This window comes from Uloborus diversus, chromosome 8 (assembly GCF_026930045.1).
Source record: "Uloborus diversus isolate 005 chromosome 8, Udiv.v.3.1, whole genome shotgun sequence".
Classification (NCBI taxonomy): Eukaryota; Metazoa; Arthropoda; class Arachnida; order Araneae; family Uloboridae; genus Uloborus; species Uloborus diversus.
In genome coordinates this window covers 60,310,413-60,333,117 of record NC_072738.1, presented here as the reverse complement: position 1 = coordinate 60,333,117, position 22,705 = coordinate 60,310,413, and the positions used below count along the sequence as shown (strand labels likewise).

Below are 22,705 nucleotides of genomic sequence, written 5' to 3'. Positions count from 1 at the left end.
AACAAAATTTGGTCCATATGTTGCCAGTAACAGGAACAGGTGCTGATTCAATTTTGGTGTCAATAACTCAAACGGGGGTTGAGCTATAGAACGTTTTTTGTCGTCAATTGTGACTGCTGTATCTCAAGAAATAATGAACGGAATGAAAGAAAAATTTATCAGCAAGTAGCCCTTAGTGGGTATAAGAGCTGATTTTATTTTGGTGTCAACAGCTAACTAGTATGTTGTGGCCATCACGAAACTTTCTTCTATATTTTTCCTTTTTCTGATCCCTCCCCATGCTTGACGAGGAAGCAATATTCCCAACAAAAACAAAATTACACATGCAAAAACTTGACGACTATCCCAATGTCTGAATTATTGCAAAAGCAAAGCAAAGAGCGAAAATTGAAAGTTATTTTAAAAGCCTTGCTTGAATTAATTACAAATATTTTATTTGTTAACAAACATAAGATGGCAACAGTTAAAAATTTTAAATCATTGAGATAATATTTCCTATCATTTCCATACAATTAAAATCACGAGAAATACGCAGACGACAATTTATTACGATTTATCTTTCTTATTGTTGCATTAATAAAAATATTTTTATTCGCAAAAAAAAAAAAAAAAAAAAATCAACACCTCTTGGAGCGATCGGCGTTAAAATAGAACCAAAGCCTGTTTACATATGGATTCACATATATTCCAAATTTCAACCAGAACGTAGCATTACTTCTTGAGATAGGGCACTCAAAATGGAAAAAAAGAACGGGTGATTGCGCTACCCCCCTTTTAGCTGTTGACACAAAACTAAAATCAGTTCTTATACCCACTAAGGGCTACTTGCCGATAAATTTTTCTTTCATTCCGTTCATTATTTCTTGAGATACAGCAGTCACAATTGACGACAAAAAACGTTCTACAGCTCAACCCCCGTTTGAGTTATTGACACCAAAATTGAATCAGCACCTGTTCCTGTTAATACCAACATATGGACCAAATTTTGTTTGATTCCGCAGTAACTTCCTGAGGAATAGCAAGCACGCGTAACTCGAAAAACGTCCCATTGCTCCACCCCCCTTGGAGGAATTCGCGCCAAAAACTAATGGGCACAAGTTCACATAGGGGCACATATGTGTACTAAATTTCGTTCGATTTCATGCGGTAGTTTTTGTTGTAGAGCGGCCACAAAAAACTGGTCACACACAGACGTGACACACATACATACACACACACATACATACATACACACACACATACACACACACACACAGACAGACATTTTCCAAAAATGGTCGAAATGGACTCAGCACACCTCAAAACGTTCGAATCCGTCAAAATTCGAAATTCGAAAATTTGCACGAATCCAATACTTTCTTCTATATATTAGATATAGAAGAAAGTAAAAAGGGGATAGCGCAATCGCCCGTTCTTTTTTTCTATTGTGAGTGCCCCATCTCAAGAAGTAATGCTACGTTCTGGTTGAAATTTGGAATATATGTGAATCCATATGTAAACAGGCTTTGGTTCAATTTTGACGCCAATCGCTGCAAGAGGTGTTGATTTTTTTTTCGAATAAAAATAGCTTTTTTAATGCAACAATAAGAAAGATAAATCGTAATAGATTGTCGTCTGCGTATTTCTCGTGATTTTAATTGTATGGAAATGATCGGAAATATTATCTCAATGATTTAAAATTTTTAAGTGTTGCCATCTTATGTTTGTTAACAAATAAAATATTTGTAATTAATTTAAGCAAGGCTTTTAAAATAACTTTCATTTTTCGCTTTTTGCTTTGCTTTTGCCATAATTCAGACATTGGAATGGTCGTCAAGTTTTTTTATGTGAAATTTTGTTTTTGTTGGGAATATTGCTTCCTCATCAAGCATGGGGAGGGATCAGAAAAAAAAAGAAAAATATAGAAGAAAGTTTCGTGATAGCCACAATATACTAGCAATTGTATGGAAATGATCAGAAATATTATCTCAATGATTTAAAATTTTTAACTGTTGCCATCTTATATTTGTTAACAAATAAAATATTTGTAATTAATTCAAGCAAGGCTTTTAAAATAACTTTCAATTTTCGCTCTTTGCTTTGCTTTTGCAATAATTCAGACATTGGGATGGTCGTCAAGTTTTTGCATGTGTAATTTCGTTTTTGTTGGGAATATTGCTTCCTCGTCAAGCATGGGGAGGGATCAGAAAAAAAAAAGAAAAATATGGAAGAAAGTTTCGTGATGGCCACAACATACTAGTTTATTTTTACTTCTTTTGTTTTTTTTATTGAAAACTGTTAAATATATTTTTTTTTGAAAAAAAAAAAAAAAAAAGAAAAAAGTTAACTCTTTACAACTCAGAACTCCCAAGGCACCGGCTAAAGCGTACGGGTTACTGGTAGTTCGAGTTATGGGAAGTTTATAAAACTGTCTTAAAAGTTTGGGAGTCGATAAAAACTTCGAGATAAAGGAATATTCGAGTGTTAAGCTCTGCGTTATCGAGATTCGACTGAATACTCGTATATTAGCTGTATTGTTTAAATGGTGCGTCTACTTTACTTGTCCGTTCATTAATTTTTTATGCATCTATTTCATCAGATGAAAGAAGCATGTTTTGTTTTTAGAAAACAGCTTGAAATTTTAAGAAGGTATGTTTGACATAATTTGCTGTCTTTGCTAATTAAGAGAATACTGATCAGATGCTAGAAAACCGAGGTTCGTGTACAGGAAAGTAGGCTCGTATAGTTCTGGACAGAACTTCTTGTTGTTTTTGCTTAGACAATAGTTCCTTGTGAAAAGAGTTGGTTTTGTGTATGTGTGTGCATTGTAGTAAAAATTATTTATTTATTTATTTAGTTTCTTTTTATAAGGTGTTTCTTTTTAAAAAATGAAGTTAAATCGCTGTTATATTATAAACTTGGATTGTCTAATAGCTGATTTGAACTCAATATTTCCAGTTTTGTTTTCCTAATTAAACTTTGCCTCATTTACTCTTCTTAAGCAGCAGAATATTAATCTGAATTGAAAATAAACTTTGATCGTTTGGAAAGTGAAATGCAGCATATATCTCATATATTAGAAATTCAGGGGTTTGAAAGACTCAAGAATACTTTATGCATATTTTACAACATTGCTTCTTAGGGAAAAAGAGAGAGAGAAAGAAGAAACTAATTGAGTTTTCCAATCCAAAAAAAAAAAAAAAAAGGCTAGTCGGGGAGTGTGTGGAGAAAAGTGAAATAGATTACTGAGCTTTTTCAAAATGAACAAATTGGAAATTTGTTTTGAAAATGACAGTACATAAAGAAAAAAAACATTGTATTTTACAATAAAACTTGCATTGAAATATATTATTTTTTTATTTTTGGCAGTAAATTTTCGCTTTAAAAAAATGGAAATTTTTCGCTTTTATTTTCTAAAAATGAAATATTTTTGTAATGAAATATTTTCTAATCGATTATAAAAAATATTTCTGATCAGAAGAATCTGCAAAGAAAAGGTTGAATGAATAAGTGAAAAGATACGCTAACAAAAAAAAAAAAAAAACGAATAATAAAATAAATAAATTAATGTATGAGGACAAATGAGGTAGTGAGAAGCAAAGGGATGGAAGTGGCAAAATTCAAAATTTGGAGATAACCAGTAAAAATGGTAGGTGAACCTCTCCTCTGTCTTGGGGGACAAGAGATGGTACTAGTGCCCTGGTAGGTTCTGCTGTATAGCATGATTTAGAAAAAAAAATCAATGAAAGTCTACCTAAGATCTGATCTTTAAACGAGTTTTTCTCGAAATTTAAACCCTTCAGTCGGAATTATGAAATATTGGACCAAAAATATTGATATTTGATATACAGTGCACTATGGTAAAGGGTAACTTATAGACAAAATTTTGAGTTTGTAGGACAAAAATTAAAAGAGTTATGGCACGTCCAATATTCCGGACTTATATTTTTGAAATCAATATTTCATATACAAAAACGATAAAATACCGAACAAACTTCATTATAAAATGTTCTACAAACAATTATAAAACATAATATAAGCGTTTGAAACGATTAATTAAAAATTATATATTTTTTAAAAAATCAGGAAAAAAAACTTGCTTTTCAGATGAAAATCCATGGTTGGAAAAATGAGCCACTCTCTATCTCTCAATCCTTATATGTCAGTGTTGTCAATCTCAAAACGAAAAATTATTTCACAGATTATAATAAGTAGAATGTAAAGAGTCAACTACAAAAAAAAAATATCAACTAATTTAATCAATTATTAAATGATTAGCAGCTGTTTAAATTGTATGTCTGGTATACCGGACACCAGGTCTGAAGGGGTTAAAACAGTCCACTTGTATCCGTTTGCTTCTCACTGCTTCAAATAAGTGAGTCAGTAAAAGAGAGAATGAATAAGAAAAATAAGTGAATGAATGAATAAATATAAGTGAATTACTAAATTAATGTACGTTAATAAAGTAATTAATAAATAATACGAAAGAAATTAATGAAATAATTGAATAATTGAACAAGATTAACTATCTCACTTTGCCCCGCACGTACTTGTCTAATTGTAAAAAATATTTAAATACAAAAGAGCTTAATATTAAATAAATAAGAACTTATATTAGAAATATTAGCAAATATTAGAAGGTTCCAATTAAAATTTCAAAAGTTAATTACAAGAACTTTATCATAAAATAATACCAAAAATAATTTTTGACTTATAACAAAATGTTACAACATGAGTATCAATTTTTGAAAATTGCTTGCATTATCATATTCTATGATTTTCAGAGGTAATTCTTTATTGACTGAAATAGACTACATACGTTACTTCATAGTTAAATTGTTACTAGATAGGTGGCGCTGAAAACAAAGTAAATATTTCACCATTTCACTTTGAAATACTATTTCATTTTGCCCCACATTATAAATTTGGATTTTCTAATTACTGATTCAGATCAAATCTTTTCAGTTTTTCTTTCTTATTTAAAGTTCACTACACATACCCTTCTGAAGAAGTAGGATATTAATCTGAATCGAAAATAAACTTTGATCTTTATGAAAATAAAATACAGCACATGAATCATCTATTAGAGACTCTGACGCTTGAAATTCTCAACGGTGAAAATAACTATTTGCACATTTCATAACGTTGCTTCTTAGAGAGAGAAACAGAGAGGGAAAAAAGTTCCAATCCGAATACGTAGCCTTTGTAAACAAAACAGGAACGGCACAGCACAATTAAATTTTAAACATATCATATGTACTCAACGAGTTTTCAAGTCAGGGGTGCCCCCCCCCAAGTTCAATGGGGCAAATTCCCTCCCCCCCCAAAAAAAATCTCAACCCCATTTCCCTTTTTTATTTTCTAGCTCTCTTTTTTATTTTTTCATTTTTTAAAACATGTTTATTTAGTTATTTTTTTATAAATATTTTTTATTTATTTGCTTGTTTATTTATTTTTAATTGTTATTATCATTGTTATTATTTCATTAGAAGAGTTCTGTGCTACGCCAATGACACGCACACACACACACACATACAAACTAAATCAATAAATGAAATGAAATAAAAACACAATAAAATGAAATAAAATAGATAACTTAAATCAAAAATAAATCAATAAATAAATTTAATTAATTAATTAAAAAATTTTAAAAATCCCCCCAAAAATTTTGATGGCGCAACTTGCGTTATAATTCCCCCCTGTGGGCACCCCTGTTTTAAGTATTCGGCAATTAACTCACAAACTGAAAATGAGATTCTCAGACACTGCCGAAACTGGTTTAGAAATTCCCCACCAGTGTCTCCTAGTTCCCGTTGTTTCTTTCTGATTTCCAATCTTCTAGTCTCGATTTTGGTCGGGTTTCTTCGAAAATGCTTGTTGCAAGAAATTTACTTTAGTAAATGCAAATGCAAATAATGCATAGGGGAGGGTGGTCCAAAGAGGTACGCACTCGTATGCCGCCCCCCTCCATGGTGTGTAAGCGGCGATGCATATGTATGTCGTGTTTACATGAACACCCCGGAGTTTTAATCAGTCCCAGCGAAGCAGCAGTGAAGCGGCATGGCGCAACCAGGCTTAAATTTAAAAAATGATACATTTCTATTAAAAAATGAAGTTTTGTAACTTGTGATTATATTTTTTTACAATGGCAGGTAGCTAATTAACTAATTTAATCATTTATAAATTCATATTTGCTTGGCAAATATACCAAATCACAATTAGTTAAGTTTACCCGGCTTTGGGCTCCCTAGTAGGGCAAAGTGGGTTTTTCAAATGTTTGTAAAGTTTGATAATAAATAAATATTAGGTTTGAAATAATACAAAAATCATTTTTTATTTTGAAGTTTAAGAAATCTGCTAGGAAATAAAACCGAAATTGTTGCAATAAAAATCCAAAAATTACAATTTTCGAGCATTTTTCGAAAAATTAACCGTTTTGGGTCACCCTCCCCCTATATGTATATTTGTATGCATGTAGGGGATATATGTATGTATGTATATATGTATGTATGTATGTATGTTGCATGTATGTATGTATGTATGCATGCATGCAAAGTCAAGCCCGCTTATTAGAATATCGGTTAAAAGAATATCCCGTTTAATGTAATACATTTTCAATGTACCAAACCGTTGATCGCTATTATTTTAATCCCGTTTAACGGAATATCCCGCTTATCAGAATAATTTCCGTGGAAAATTAGGCTATTCCATTAAGCGGGCGTGACTGTACGTCTGCATATATGTATGCATGTATGTATGTATGTATGTATGTATGCATGCATGCAAGTATGTATGTATGTTATTGTATTTTGAATGAAAATAAACATAGTGCCTCATGGATTTCTGTGATTTGCTTCTACGAAAAACTGCCCAGAAACACGTGTCTGCTGTAATTTACAAATTTGTGCTTCTACTTACGTTGTTTGGTTTGACTTTACTGCCCATTGTCTCACAAAATTGAAATCGTTCCTTGTCCTCAACAGAAAAAAAACTCCCTTCATCCTTCCTGAATTTTTTTTTTCGGTAAATAGACTAATTCCTTCAATTCCTATATATTTCTAAATTATTTAAATTCAAGAGATATCGGGTAGATTAGAAGGTATCTAAACACTGAAAGGCGCCGCATCCTCTAATTATTTCCGATCAAAGTGTTTTTCAGTGTTTGTAAATTCCGTCCATTGTTACTTCTAGCCATTTAATGAAGGAAATTGCTTCTGAGATTTATTTACTCAGAAATAATTATCAGACAATCTCAAAAGTTATTGAACCTATGAAAGTGATTATTTTTTTTAAGTGGGGGAATATGAGTTTGAAGGCTTGGAACAGCGGAAATTGTTTTAATAGAGGTCAACGAAACCAGTATTAATTTCTACTGGTTGGTAGTCTGTAGTCTAAGCGTCTTTTTTCCTTTACTTTCTTTTCTTCACAGAGAGCTAATTTACTTTTAGTTGTCTCAGTAATGTAAATGATGAATATAATCAGCGGAAGAAAAAAAGTTATCTTTGGATATTCAATGTACGGATATTTTCTTGCTTATTTACATTGAAAAGAATGCGAAATATCTAGATTTTTAAAGACTTTTTTTCAACCTAAAAAGTGAGAAGAAAATTAATTTGTTTTAATTCGGAAAACTTGCTTTCTAGTAATGCTGAGCGGTGTAAGAATTCTACATTGTGATGGATCACCAACCTTACATCGCGATGTAGCGATGCATCACAATGTATTTCAAGCGGTTAAAATTTAAAATACATTACAATATAATCACTCATTAATATAAAAAAAGATAAATGTATAATTTTAAAGGTATCCCACATTTTTGTTGTTTTTTTAAATGATAAAGTTATTGTTATATATTAACATTTTAAGACAAATGAGACAGACTAATATTCAGTACAGTGTTTATTTGTTTAATATATATCTTATTTGTATTTTAAATGAGCTTAAGCTGTCAAGTGCATGCGGCGCAAAGTGGATGGGGCAAAATGAAATAATTAATTTTATTTACTTAATCAATCTTTTATCAAGTCACTTACGTATTCATTTATTAATTACATATTTCATTTACATTGCTTCATTTAATAATTCCCTTATTTGATCATTCATTCATTGTTTTATTGAGTGATTTATTTTTCTCATTTATTAACTTATTTAATTGTTTATTGTTTTATTTCCTTTACATTTATTCATTCATTCGTTTATTTACTCATTATTTGGATCAAAAATATCTTTAATAACCAAATAGAAAATATTTCATTAAAAGAATATGTTATATTTCATTAAGCCGCATTAAACCAAAAAGTGGAAAATTTCCAACTTTTTTTGGAGGTACAAATGTACTGTCATAAATAAAAAATAATGCTTCAATACAAGTTTTATTATGAAATATATTGTTCTTTCTTCCTCTATCACAATTTTCAAAACAAGTTTACAATTTGTTCGTTTTTAAAAAGTAAGTTATCCTAACTATTTCGCTTTGCCCCACATTCCCCTACTTACACATTGTATAACCACTTTATTTGGAAAACTATCTTCCTAAATGGTATTTTCCTGGTTATTTTCGCAATCTGAAAAAACTTGAAAATCCGAACCACCTATAGTACTATTTCATTAGGATGTTTAACGTTCTACAGTATTTGTAAAAAAAAAAAAATTTGAATTTTGTCATTTTGAATTCAAATTATGCTTTTCGCAAGCACGAGTGTGTGTGTGTGTGTGTGTGTATGTAGGCGTGTGTGTTTGTGTGTGGAGGGTATGTGTGTTTGTGTGTAGGGGGTATGTGTATGTGTGTAGGCATGTGTGTTTGTGTCTCTGTGCAGGCATGAGTGTGTGGGTAGTTGTGTGTATGAGTGTTTGCGTGCGTGGGGGTGGGGTATGTGTATGTGTGTGTAGGCATATGTGTTTGTGTCTGTGTGCAGGCACGAATGTCTGGGTAGTTGTGTGTATGTGTTTGTGTGTGTGTGTAGGTGTATGTGTGTGTATGTGTTTGTGTAGTTGTGTATGTATGCGTGTAAGTGTAGGATATTGACGCAACCGGGAGACGGTTCTCGCTATAGGAGCAGCATCGTGAGGAGTCGGTCGACGGGGGTGCTGCAGAGGGTGCTGGCGGTAAAATAAAGCGATAGCATGCCAAAAACAGTCAAATGAAAGCAATAAACAATCGTGATTGCTCAAAAAAAAAAAAAAAAAATCCTACTTGCTAAAGGCTGCAGTGAACAAATTTCCTGTTGAAAAGTTTACAAATGCTGCTGATATTTTTAGCGTGATTTATCTACTGCCATTTAAAGCAAAGTACTTGAGCTAACCTTTACTTTTCAATCACAGAATGCGGTAGTAATGCATGGGTGAAGGGAAATAAAAATTATTTTCTAATGATATAGATTAAGCTATTGGTGGCATTTATTAAAGTTTTAGATCGTAAAATGAAATTATCCTGAACCATTTGAACTTGCACGGCCGGAAAAGACAATGTCAGCCAGATACGATTGTTACACGATTAGCAATGGTCCAACAAAAATCCGTATTCACGCATGATTGAAGCACTGGTATCTTATAACAACAGCAAATAAAGGATAATACTTAGATCTTTGGAAGGAAATAATTATGATTGTTATTTTCTTTTTCATATACAATTCATTGGCAGCACTGTGTTAACAGGAGATCGGTGCAAAAGCATGCATCATGAAGTAAGGTAAACATTTCTGTCGAAGATTAATTCTTTAAAAAATGAATAAATATTTAAAGAAACAAACGCTACATGAAACATAAAAATGGGGGGGGGGAGGCAGTGAGAAGCAAAGGGACGTAAGTGGACTATATAAAGTTTCGAGTAAATCGCGTTTTAAATTCAGATCCTAGGTAGACTTTCATTATTTTTTTTCTAAATCATGCTGCACAGCTGCACCTACCAGGGCTACTAGTACTATCTCTTGCCCCAAGACAGAGGAGAGGTCCACCTACCATTTGTATTAGTTATCCCCAATTTTAATTTTGTCACTTACATCCCTTTGCTTCTCATTGCCTCAAATGGGAATTAGTCTTATTTGATTTGTTATTTTTAGCTGTTTATTTGTTATAATGGTACCCGCATGGCTTTGCCCGTAGTAGAAAAATTAAAAGTTCTTCTGGTTCGCTTGTATATTTACAAATATTGTACGGTGAATTTTCTCGCCAATTGGCTTGTGCCCATGTTACGGTCTCACGTTATGATAATTTCGTAATTTACTCGTCCATCATTTTGCTCTTAAAATTGGAATAGAAAAAGAACCACATCGAATTTTCGAAAAATCGCTTCGAGATGCACACCCCTTTCTGCATACTAATTCTGTGCCAAACTTCATGAAAATCGGCCGAACGGTCTAGGCGCTAAGCGCATTAGAGAGATCCTGACAGACAGAGAGAGAGATCCGGACACAGAGACTTTCAGCTTTATTATTAGTAAAGATGCTTAACTTGATGGAGGTTTGTTCTATGCTGAAACAAAAATTGGAGACGGATGGCATCAATTTATATCGTTTATACTGTTCTCTCTCCTCTTTCTTTTCGTTTTCTTTCGCTTTCTCTCCCCCTTCGAATGGATGCCAATCCATAACTTCTCACGGAATAAATTGATTTTGGTTGTTTTTTTTAGGTTGGTTCTAGTTAGGTGTCATAATCTTGTTTGACCATATTTGTTTTTTTGTTTTTCTTTTTGTAAAGATAACTATAGGTGGAAATTAAGTACTTGTTTGGTTGTTTACATTGAATATTTTTGTTTCGTTAACTGATTCTGGCACTTCTTTCTTTAACCGATAGAGGGTAGTCTCAATCTGATTAGTTTTTGTTTGTAACTAATTAGATAATAAGGAAGTGCGGGAATAAGTGATGCACATTTTGTATTTCGATTTTTCTGCTTTTTGTTACTAATGTTATGTATCAAAACAAAGTTCACGTCTATTTCCTACCGCGTCTATTACAGTCACGTCTATTTCCTACACGTCTTTAAACCAAATAATAATTTATATGCTTATGTTTGCATAATTCACTTCATGTAAAAAAATATCTTCGAAACTGTTTTCAAAATGCATCAACTATGCCCAACGCGGGTCAGGTTGATACACAAATAAATTAACTGTTATTCTGACGTAATAAGCAACGAAATTAAGTTTTTAAGGGTTGTGTTTAAAGGAGACTCTCGCAAAATGTTTTAAGTGTTAATCCGAGTTAGATGACAAACGTAAATCTGTTTTGCAGTTAATACAAGCATAAATATAGATATCTTTTCTGAAGTTCTTTCAAATATTTCAAGAGGAATTTCATACCTTTGATTTTTTTGGGGGGGGGGGGCGAAGGACATTTCTAAGAATTTCTGGAAAAAAGAAAAACACTTAAGATTGGTCCGTCAGATTATTACGCGGTATTCTAGGGTCGCCCGATTTTTGGTGCATACTATTAAAGCCCAAACTATTTTTTCAATCCCTACAATTAGTTCACACTCTCCCTATGCATAGTCTGACCAATAAATACGCGAACTGAAGCCATAAAAAATTATTTTGCAAAACTTGTTCCACATCGATTTTGTCCCTTTCAAAGTAGTCTCCAATCGTTGCTATGCACTCATCTTCTTTTCCACTCTTTAAAGCACCTTTGGAAGTCCTCAGCAGTTAGACTCCTTAGTTGTCTCGTCGTTTCTCGATTTATTGAGTCTAAATCTTCCCAGTGAATTCCCCTCATCACATTTTTGCATTTTGGGAATAGGAAAAAGTCGCAGGGTTCGAGATCTGGCGAATAAGGAAGATGATCAAGGATGGTGATTGAATTTATTTGCCAGAAACTGGCGAACAATCAATGATGAATGTGCTGTTGCATTGTCATGGTGAAGGATCCATCCATCGCCTTCAGTCGAATTTGGTCACACACGATGCAGGCAATCTCTCAAACACTGATTTATTAGTAGTCTCGAGATTTATGTCAATTTCCATTTTCAACGAATAGTAAAAACAAGGACAACAGAAACTAACATTACTAGCAACATACGCGTAACTTGGCCATCTGCCAAGCACTGACTGGGTGTCAGGCAAGTATCGCTGACAGTTAGCGGGACTATAGCCCGCGTCATGGCCGCTAGATTGCATGAGTTCGCGTATTTATTAGACATACTACGTACACTATATTTATTTATTGATATTTCTTGTTCAAAACTTTCAACTCAATTTTCACCCACTTCCTTTGATCGGATTCTTTTGAAATTTGGTATGCGACCTCAGACCCGATGACAATGCAATATTCAATGATCACATTGGTTAACTAACTTGATTGGTTAACTAAATTTATAAGTTTGTTCCAATGTTAATCAATATTTTCGCATAAATCCTCTAATATGAGGATGAAAAAATTGCTCGCACAAATTAGAATTAAATATCCATAAAACCCCATGATTTTTCTGCATCAGGTAAAATCTCTTCCAATGTTTCAAGGTAATTACAGGGTGAATTATAGTTGTTTTTAACTAATTTCATGTTGAAATTTAAATGAGCCTTCAATTAATACTCATTGTTGATCACGGTCATTGTTGAACAATGCTTTTATCAAAATGCATATCAAAATTTTAAAGCAATATAAATATCAGGGTGAGTCCCCTTCTTATGTTGAAAAAAAGTTACATCAATTGTAATTATTTAATGAAAAGTAACTAAAATAAATTTTGCCTACCTTGATCTAAGTAGGAATTGACTTAATTTTTTTTAATATTACTTGTGTGTGTTGTACATATTATCAGAAAAAAATTAAAATTTATCACCCAAAATATGAAACAAATTGCCAAAATAGTAAGGCCATATGTAATTTATGCAAATGTGAAAACTTTTATTTGTTTGAATGAAACATTTTTAATGCATTTTTTTTTAATTTTTCGAGCATATTTTAGGAATTTTTAGCGCATACTTTAGTGCATATTGATATTGTGCATATAATCCGGGTACATAACCTAGTAGTATAACCCACATAATTGTGCATAAACTAGCAAAGAATTGCCGTCGTGTCTACGCATTGGGAATTTATAAGACTGCGACATCATTTTTCATTTGTTAGTGAGATGGAAGGATGGGTATTTCTCTTCCCCACATCGTTAGCACTGATAAAAAACACCAGAGTTCTAAGCAGATTAAGAGATTAAGTTCTATGAGAAAAAAGCCCTTTATGCTGATTTTGTAACAGATTATTGAAAACTGAAGTGATCAATGTTTATGTTTCTAGGATTAGCAACGATAACACACAGAGTAGTAAAATGTGACAGCTTAAATAAAAGTGATGAAATGAATTGAAATCTCTGAAAACAGCTGTTTCGCTATGTAGGTTAGTGCTTTTAAAATTTTTGCTTTCCCAATGTGATCAAAAATATTTCGATTAACTTATACAGTGAAATTCGTTACAACGAATTTGCAAGAAACCGCAAATTTTGTTCGTTGAAATTGGTTGTAATGACTTTTAAGCAATATAAATCGGGACTGTAAATTTCTCTCATTGAAATGGATATTTCTTTGTATCGGTGCTCATCGTAACAGGATTTCACTGTATTACCCAAACTTGGTAACCGTGGTTGGAATTACACAACGAAATAAAAAAGAAATTGAAAGCGGTGGGCATGGACGAGCTCTAGTTAATGAAAAGTTTGTAAAATAGATTACGTAGTAAAAGTTAGTATTGTAGTTCATTTTTATTTTAGTTGTAAACCTCTGTAAATCATTACTAAAATAACGTAAGTCCAAAAATGGCGATTTTCGGTTCTGAACCTCGAAGGGATGCAACACTATGTCCATTTTCATAACGTTACAGCAGAGTAGTTTTAACCACATGGTTGTTATATCCCTCTAAGTGAAAGTGGACTTGGTGTCCTTTTAAAATACGCCATATCCATTAATTAATCACTGGTTTTGGACATAGTGCTCTATGCCTCGAGGGAATATGAGAATTTTTTTTTTTAACTCAGTAATGTCATTTTGGAAAAAAATGGACACAGTGTTGTATCCTTCCGAGGTACCGAGTTTGCAAAAAGTTACAAGCCTTTTTAAATCAATTTCGAGAAATCTCATCTCCATTCAAGTTGTTAACCATTTTATTTTCGCGTTTCCAAGGTTACGCTTTTTGAATCCATTAATTCTTTCCATCTTTCTCTTTTCAATGTCTTAAACTTATTATTATTTTATTATTATTTTTTTTTTTGTTTTTTATTTCCATGGTTACGTTTTTTAAATCCATCTTTCTCATTTCAATTCCTTAAAAGTATTTTAACATCTGTCATCATTGTTTGGAAGGGAAAGTTTGCATGATGTTTTTTTTTTTCTTTTTTTTATTTAAGCTTGATTGTTGAACATATGTCACTTGACACAACTTTTATTTTCAAGGTAGACCGGGCAAAGCTGGGCAATACAGCTAGTTATTAATATATTAAAGACTATTGCTCAGAGTATTTTCTCTGTCATAATCTCTGCGTTTTGCTTCCGGTTTTTAAGTGTCACCAAAAACAAAGAAAAATAATAGTAACTATAAAGCTATTATACTTCCGCATTTTAATTGTAGCCAAAAAACAATGAATAACTGAATTATTAATAAATTTAACAAACTAATTTAAAGGCTAAACTTAATCAAGCATATATTTTTGGGCGTTATTAAAAGTGTTTTTTTTTCTTTTCAATATACTCGTTCAAAAGTGCTTTTAAATTCCAGCGTACAAATCAGCAATATAGCAATATAGAAAACAGATTACATGTGCAATACATGTATACAAAAACAAAAGTCAATGCCGTTTTTTTTTTTTTTTCAAAGAAAAATAGGTATCAAGCAATATATTTTACATTTCAAATAATCACACACCAAAAAATTTTCAACTCGTAAAAACTTTTAAATAAAATGTGAAAAATGTTTTTGAATTGTTAAGACTATTTCTATAAGCTTGATTCGCAATTAAAAGTATGAAATGAAATAAGTATTAACTTTTTGAATGCAACACTCAAAAATTGAAGTTGATCTTATTACATTTATGTTATGTTAATTCTAAAGCAGCCAATAAAATTTAAATTAAAAATTGAGCGGAGAAGAAAATAGGTGGTACAGTAAGAAATATTCGTACAAAGTTGTATTCCGCCAATTTCTTCTCCGAAATTTTAAATTTTAATTTTATTGCCCACTTTAGAATTAACATAAACATAAAGATATTAAGATCAACTCCAATTTAAATTAAAAACTGAGCGGAGAAGAAATTAGGTGATATAGTAAGAGATATTCGTACAAAGCTGTATACCGCCTTTTTCTTCTCCGAAATATTTAATTTTAATGTTATTAAGTTAGTATTATTATTATTATTATTATTATTAAGTTAATAATAATAATGATAACAATAATATTATTACTATTTTTTTTCTAAATTGTTATTAAATTAGCTTCAGAATTTACATAAACATAAAGATATTAAGATCAACTTCAATTTAAATTAAAAATTGAGCGGAGAAAAAATCAGGTGGAATATTAAGAGATATTCGTAAAGCTGTATAACGTCTATTTCTTCTCTGAAATTTTCTTTTTGATTTTAACTTTATTGGCTACTTTAGAATTAACATAAACATAAAGATAAATATCAACTTCAATTTTTGAGTGTTGCATTCAAGAAATCATATACTTATTTAATTTCATACTTTTTATTGCGAACTAAGCTTATAGAAATAGTCTTAACAATCCAAAAGCATTTTTTACATTTTATTCATGTTGAAATTAGCCAAATTAACAGTCAGCAAGAAGATAAAATATCCGTCAGCTACAACATTACTATCTGAGAAACACAATGAATTTATACGATGATGCAATGAGACTAAGATAAATTAATGGACCCCGATGAGTTGACGTTGCGATGAATTTGCATTGAGTTGACCTGCTACACTCTGAACCAGCAAATTTTACTTATTCCAAGTGCCTAGTGGCCGAGGCTCAAAGGAAAAATATTTCCATGATATATGAAGCAGGAAAATTCATAAATATTCACTAAACAAAAACGTGCTTTAAAACTTTAATGTGTGTATGATGTTACAAATTTACTTGTACATGTCTTACTATCCGTTTGTTTTCTGATACTTCATTGCTATAAAGCTAATGGGGTTGTTTCCTTCAGCCAAACGTAGTACTTTTTGTCACTGAAATTGATAGAATAAGAAAAAAAAAAAAAAAAAAAACACGGACCCAGAAAATATTTTAATTTTCCAAACAGTTATTTTTTAATTAATTTTTTTAAACGTCCAATTTTTCAAACAAGGCGTGGTCTTGATGACGTCACAAATGATGCATTTTGGCGCATCTTTCTTCCGCGTTTCCACGTTATGATAATCAAGGAGCGAATTAAAATTGCGCTCAACGCTTACTATCAACCATATCGTTGCCAATACACGTGAGTAAAGATGCTAATTAAATATTTTGCTCTGTGAATGGCAACGCAGAATGGCAATTCATCATTTGTGATGTCATCGGACAGAAGCATAAACAATGAAAGCTCGCCGATTTAAGTAATTTTTAAAAAATATTAAACGAAACAAATTATTTAAAAAATGATCAGATCCTATGTTTTTAAACATGCTCTTTCAGAAGAAAATACTTTTAAAATTTTGGAAACGACCCCATTTCGCTCCTTTAAAAAACACCAAGGCGTGCTTTTCACGCCTGAAAAAAAAAAAAAAAAAAAAGCTATCAATATCCCTGTCTATAATCTTTAAGAGAATTCTTTTGCGATTTTTAAATTTGTTTTGAATAGAAGACAAAATAGTTGAGATTTGGTAAATCTATCGTTTTAAATTTATCCAAAAATAAAAATTGCCGGATAATGAATAATTAGTCAATTTAAGGTATTATTCATTTTTGGTTCATTTTATAAACATTATTTTTCAAATTATCTTCATTTTTCCGTAGTTTTGACTTGAGGTTTGAAAATATAACTTGAATATTTTACTGATGTTGTCAACTGCTTCTTCTTGCAGTCATCCATGAAAACAGATTTCTTCATAGCATTGTTGGAAAAGAATAATCACCCAAGCCTATTCTATTGCTGGCAATTTATTTAACTCTTTTTTGGCGTGTTCTTTCGAAAAACTCAATTAAAGAAAAACATGAAAGGTTTGATATCTCGTAGGAATATCTTTAGAAACAAAATAATAATAATAATAATAATAATTTAATAATTTTAATTTAATAACAGTTTAATAATAAAAACCAAAATGTTTAATAATAATAATAATAATAATAATAACTTAATAATAATAATAACTCAATAATAATAATAACTTAATAATAATAATAGTAACAACTTAATAATAATAGCTTCAACTTAGTCTTGGTTTGAAATGAAATAATATTTGTCATCGGGGTTATGAGAGAAGGGAAGAAAATTGTATGAAAAAATTAATTCTTGTTTTATTTTTTCTATGCTTTTTTATACATTTCAATTCGAAATTTAAAATTGAGGAGTATTTTGTTGTGATTATATTATATAACTTTCTTCTATTTCGTTTACAAGTTTAAATAATAAAATGAATATACAGAACTTTAAAATATTCTGATTAGGAAAAACAACTATCTATATTTAATTTCTACTGGAACAGAACACCTAACAGTTTGAGAGAATAATTTGATGTCGTTTCTAGATTAACTCAGGGCTCGACAAATACCCAAAGTCAAGTCTTCGATGTCTTCAGATCCAGTGCTAACAATATGAGAATAAAACGTTATGAAGTTCCAACATACATGTATTTCATAAGCAGTAGCCCCAACTTACCATAAATATGATTTTTTTTATTTTTACTCCTGTGCTTTCCAATATTAGTTTTAAAAGTGATGTAATCTTTTATATGCATTCTCTCACTACTGTAATTACCCTATTTGTTGGGAATATCGCAATTAAACTACGGCTTGCCAATTGCTTTTGTTGATCTCAATATCATGTTTTTAAAAAAATATTTTGAAACCAAATTGAGATTTTCGAAAAGATGGTAAAACGGTGCGCCATATAGAAATTACACACTAATGTCGAACTTTGAAAAATGAGGACCGAGTTCTAATTCTGCCTGGATTTTAACTTTTTAGACACTTTGGGAACCCTTGTATTAACTAATAATTTTATTTAACATAAAAGAGGCATAGTCTGTTTCCAGAAAATGTTTTTACTATTAAAAAAGTATATCGTAATCTGACCAGTGAATGAACAGTTCGATTATTTTCAAAATTGCGATTACTTTTTTATTTATTTTGGATGAGTTGGCAACAATATTTTCCTTCCATAAGAAGCCAAAAAAAAAAAGGGCAATGACTAGAAAATTTTGAAATCTTCGACTGATTAGACGTATTTATTTACTGGTTGCTACACTACTTTTCATTTAAACCCCTAAAAAACCGGAAGTAGAACCATAAAAGTTATCTCCTCCGCCCCCTCCTTTCTTTTTTCTTTTTTAAATAATTGCAGACATAATTAAAAATGTTTTAAATGTCCTACACAAAGTTCTACTATTATTTAATGATGTGAACCGTGCTTAGATAAAATTACGTTTAACTGTTCATTTACTGATAGACTATACTATATGAAATAATTTGGAGAGTGAGTCAATTGAGAGCAAGCTGTAGCTGATTTTGGAAAATCGATACTGATATAAAAAAGGTAGGTTCGTTTAGTTCTGGACCAATTTCCTGTTTATGCTATGAAGTTATAATAATAAACGTTGGTATACATAAAAGTTGGTCTGGTTAATCACTGTAAAAGTATTCCGAAACGTTACTGGGTATTTCCGTGTAACGTTTCGGGATTTTAATCGTTTTTATACATTTCCAGGAAAAATCAAGTATGATTGTCAAAACGTTTCCTGAATTGCTACAAGTCACACGAATGCAGACTTTTCACTGTTGTGAAAAATATTTTTAGCTAACAGTTTAAAGATTAACTGAGCGTATTTATAAAGTGTATCGGCTTCAACTCAATTACGGCCCGTCCATGCTGATTAAGCTCCCAAAGGGAGCGAATAAGTATGGACTACGTTGCTTTGCAAGAATTGCAGGCGAGTGAATTTCTCGTTACTTACCAGCAATTCTGGCTTAGTTTTGGCCATGTTTGCAATAATGCTCTTGGAACTTCTTGATAAATCAGGATGATGTCGAGCTATTGTATTATATATTCTTAAGTTTACTCAATTTTTCCAGAGACACGACTGGCTTTTAACGGGAATTTTTCTGAATTTTTCAGGATGCTCCAGGATAATGTCAGGAAGGTTACTGAATTTCAGCGAAAAACGTTCCTGGATTTTGCAAGATATGCTACTGGCAGAAATTGGGCACATCAGCTGCCCATTATTTCCCAGGAACGTTCCTGAATCGTTTTTACAGTGATTCTGGACCAACTTCTTGTAACTACTATGAGGTTAATGATCCATGCTGTTATACAAAAACGTGGGTCCGTTCAGTTCTGGACCATGTTCTTGTTTCTACCATGAAGTTAGTAAGAAAGTGCGGCCAATCAGTTCTGGACTAATTTCTTGCTTCTATTATGAGGTTATTACAGTGAACGTTGATATACATGAAAGTAGTTCCGTTTCTTGCTGGCCCAACTTCGTGTTTATACTATGATGTTACTATAATCGATGGTGATATACAAGAAAGAAGCTCCGTTTGGTTTTTTGACCAACTTCTTGTTTCTACTATGAGTTTATTATAATCGATGCTGGTATGTAAGAAACTGAGCCAACTTTCTTGCTTCTACTATGAGATTATAACAATCGGCACTGGTATACAAAAAGTAGGTCCGTTTAGCCATGGACAAATTTTTTGCTACTACTATCAGGTCATTTTTAACACATTTCCTTCATTCAGATTCAAACAATAAAACTCATTGAAATAAAATGAGTAACATACTCTGTCAAATTACTAATTTCAATATTAATTGCAAAACGGAAGACGGATGAGTTGCAGAGTCCTTGAAACATTTGTCGAAATTGTCTTTGAGGTGTGGCCAGAGAGTTATAAATAACAGAAAAATAATCGTTGCCCTCAAAGGTAATAACGACCGACACCGTTCCCGTGCAAAAACACAGTGGAAGCGATCTTCCCTGACACAGTCTTTGGCCATGTGCATCCAAGGATCGGGGCGGATAATTGCCGAGCGTGATATGCCGGAAGCAGATGAAAGCCATGATTTCCATAAACGAACACATATACACGTCGGCGTGTAGAATGGATTGGAAAAACGCTTTGAAATGTGTTTATTGGTTTATTCATTTCGAACTGCCCTGATTTTTGTCTCCGCAGTATTTATTTATTTATTGTAAAAGTAATGCTTTTTTTTTGGCAGCAATTAAAAAACTAGTGGATGTGTGCATCACATGACTTCCTTTCACGCCAATTTAATGATAATAGTGCCTTGGAGTAAGCCAAGAAACACTTTAAATATTTTCACCCCTAGTTTGCTGCGAACCGAAACAAAAAAAGTTTTACACAGATTAATTTTCCCAATATTGGCAATTGTAATGCGATTCAATGGTAAATGGTTAACTCTGTCTCTAAATACCGCCAATAGTAGCCAAATTAAAACCAGATAATACAAAATGAAAAAAAAAAAACACTAAATTTGGGGATAAAACTTCTCAACTAATATTCTCAAATAATAATTATAAAATATATCGCCATGTTTCCGCGAAATTATAATACCACTTGAGTTTGCAATGAAATTAACCATGATTCCCCCCTTCTCCCCCAAAAAAGTTTAAAAGACCCCTTTTGGAACATCCAACTACAATCAAAAGGGGAGGCGCACAACTAGACCCCACTAGGAGTCTACTCACTAAATTTAAACTTTCTACGGCATACCGTTTTTGAGTTATGCGAGATACTCACATACGTACGTACGTCGATACGGACGTCACGAAAAAACTCGTTGTATTTAACTCGGGGATAGTGAAAATGGATATTTAGGGCGTCCATACGTTCTTAGATATATATGCACGTGTGGTCGGGTTGGAAAAAAAATTAACATTCATTCGGGGGTGAGCAAAATCGGCATTAAGACCGATTTTTTAAATGAATTTTTTTTCGGGAATACAATAGTTCCTTGACTATGTAAAAGGAAGTAACAAACACCGTTCTATATATCTATCACACAAAAAGGTTATGGATCAGAATTTAAAAGCCATCGCATAAAAAGTTTCACTTAAAAAAGATCTTACGTAAAAAGTCCGATTGATAGAAATTACTCCGTTAAATGAATGACTCCTAATAAATAACTCCTTTAGTTTCTGTATTAAAGGGAGACATACACACAAATGTAATAATTACAATTAAACATCGTTCAATTCAAGTGTTTTGTGTTTTTGTAAAGTTATTACTGTACAATTAGCAGAGAAAAATCAGTCCCGAGTTCCGGATGTCTTTTCATCTATAAATTCATGTTTTTGCACGGAACTCCTCGAAACCCCTCGGTGCGTTTTCATTGTTTAAGCTTCTGTCCGATGACATCACAAATGATGAAATGCCATTCACAGAGCAAAATATTCAATTCGCATCATTACTCACGTGTATTGGCAACGATATGGTTGTTAGCAAGCGTACAGCGCAATTTTAATTCGCTTCTTGATTATCAAATCGCGGAAAGATGCGCCACAGAGCATCATTTGTGTTATCATCAAGACCACGCCTTGTTTGAAAAATCGGACATTTTAAAAAATTAATCTTTAAAAAAAACTGTTGGGAAAATGAAAGTATTTTCTGGGTCCATGTTATTTTTTTTTTGCTTATTCTATCTATTTCAATGACTAAAAGCAGTACTTTTGACTGAAGGAAACCACCCCCTTGGTACGCTTAATAGAGGAATTAAAGAGGAACCCACACAAATCCATTCAATTATTTTGTAAAATCTTTGACCCACGTCAGCATTATTCTATTCCTTCCAAAAGATTAAATTTATTAATTAATTGATAAATTGCTTGCACATGAATCTTTGCATGCTTTTAGTTATTTTAACCACCTGTCCCCTGACAAAATGTTTATCTTTCTGTTCTCAAAAAAGCTGATCGAACCTCTGGTTAAAGCATTGAAGAACGATGTTTTTAACCTAACGCTGTTCCTTGAGGGGATTTGATGGAATTATAAGAAATTGGAACTTTTATAGAACGCTGTAAATATATTTTTCCAAGAACAAGAAAATGGCGCCGAAGATCTTCAGTAGATTACTCATTTTTAGAATGTTTTTGCCAGACGATTGCAAGTCGCAAAAGCAGATCATTGAACTAGGAATGTAAGGTGCTCCAAGGTCACTCTATTCGACCTCAATTCGACCAATCTCGTTGGAAACAGCCACAATTCCGCATTTTTATTCTCCGTCCCCAGATTTTACCTCGTTCAAGAAACTACTTTTCTTGTTATTTATTAACCTGCAGACTGCAACCATAAAACATTGGATAAAATGATCACTTGGCCGATAATAACGCAAGAAAGTAATGGTTCTAAAAATATCTAGGCGGAATGTACGAGGTCGTGGAGGCCCTTAGAAAGGGAAAACTTCCACGCCCAAAAAGAAAGTGGACTAAACTTCTAAAGGGAGAAGGGGAGAAAAAAAAGGTAACTTTTTATTCAGTGTGAAATACGAGGAAAGGGGCACGAAGGGCAACAGACATCCTACCGCGAGTTGTCAAAGAATTGATTGATTTTTTATTTTATTATTATTTTTCTTTTTATGGGGGTG

At 32.1% G+C, this 22,705-nt stretch overlaps 1 protein-coding gene across 1 annotated transcript in view; it reads left to right on the top strand.

Moving 5' to 3' along the window:
• Positions 1-22,705, top strand: part of LOC129228381 (glutaminase kidney isoform, mitochondrial-like) — a 73,874-nt gene that overhangs the window by 11,113 nt on the left and 40,056 nt on the right. The gene's annotated exons all lie outside the window — the stretch shown is intronic.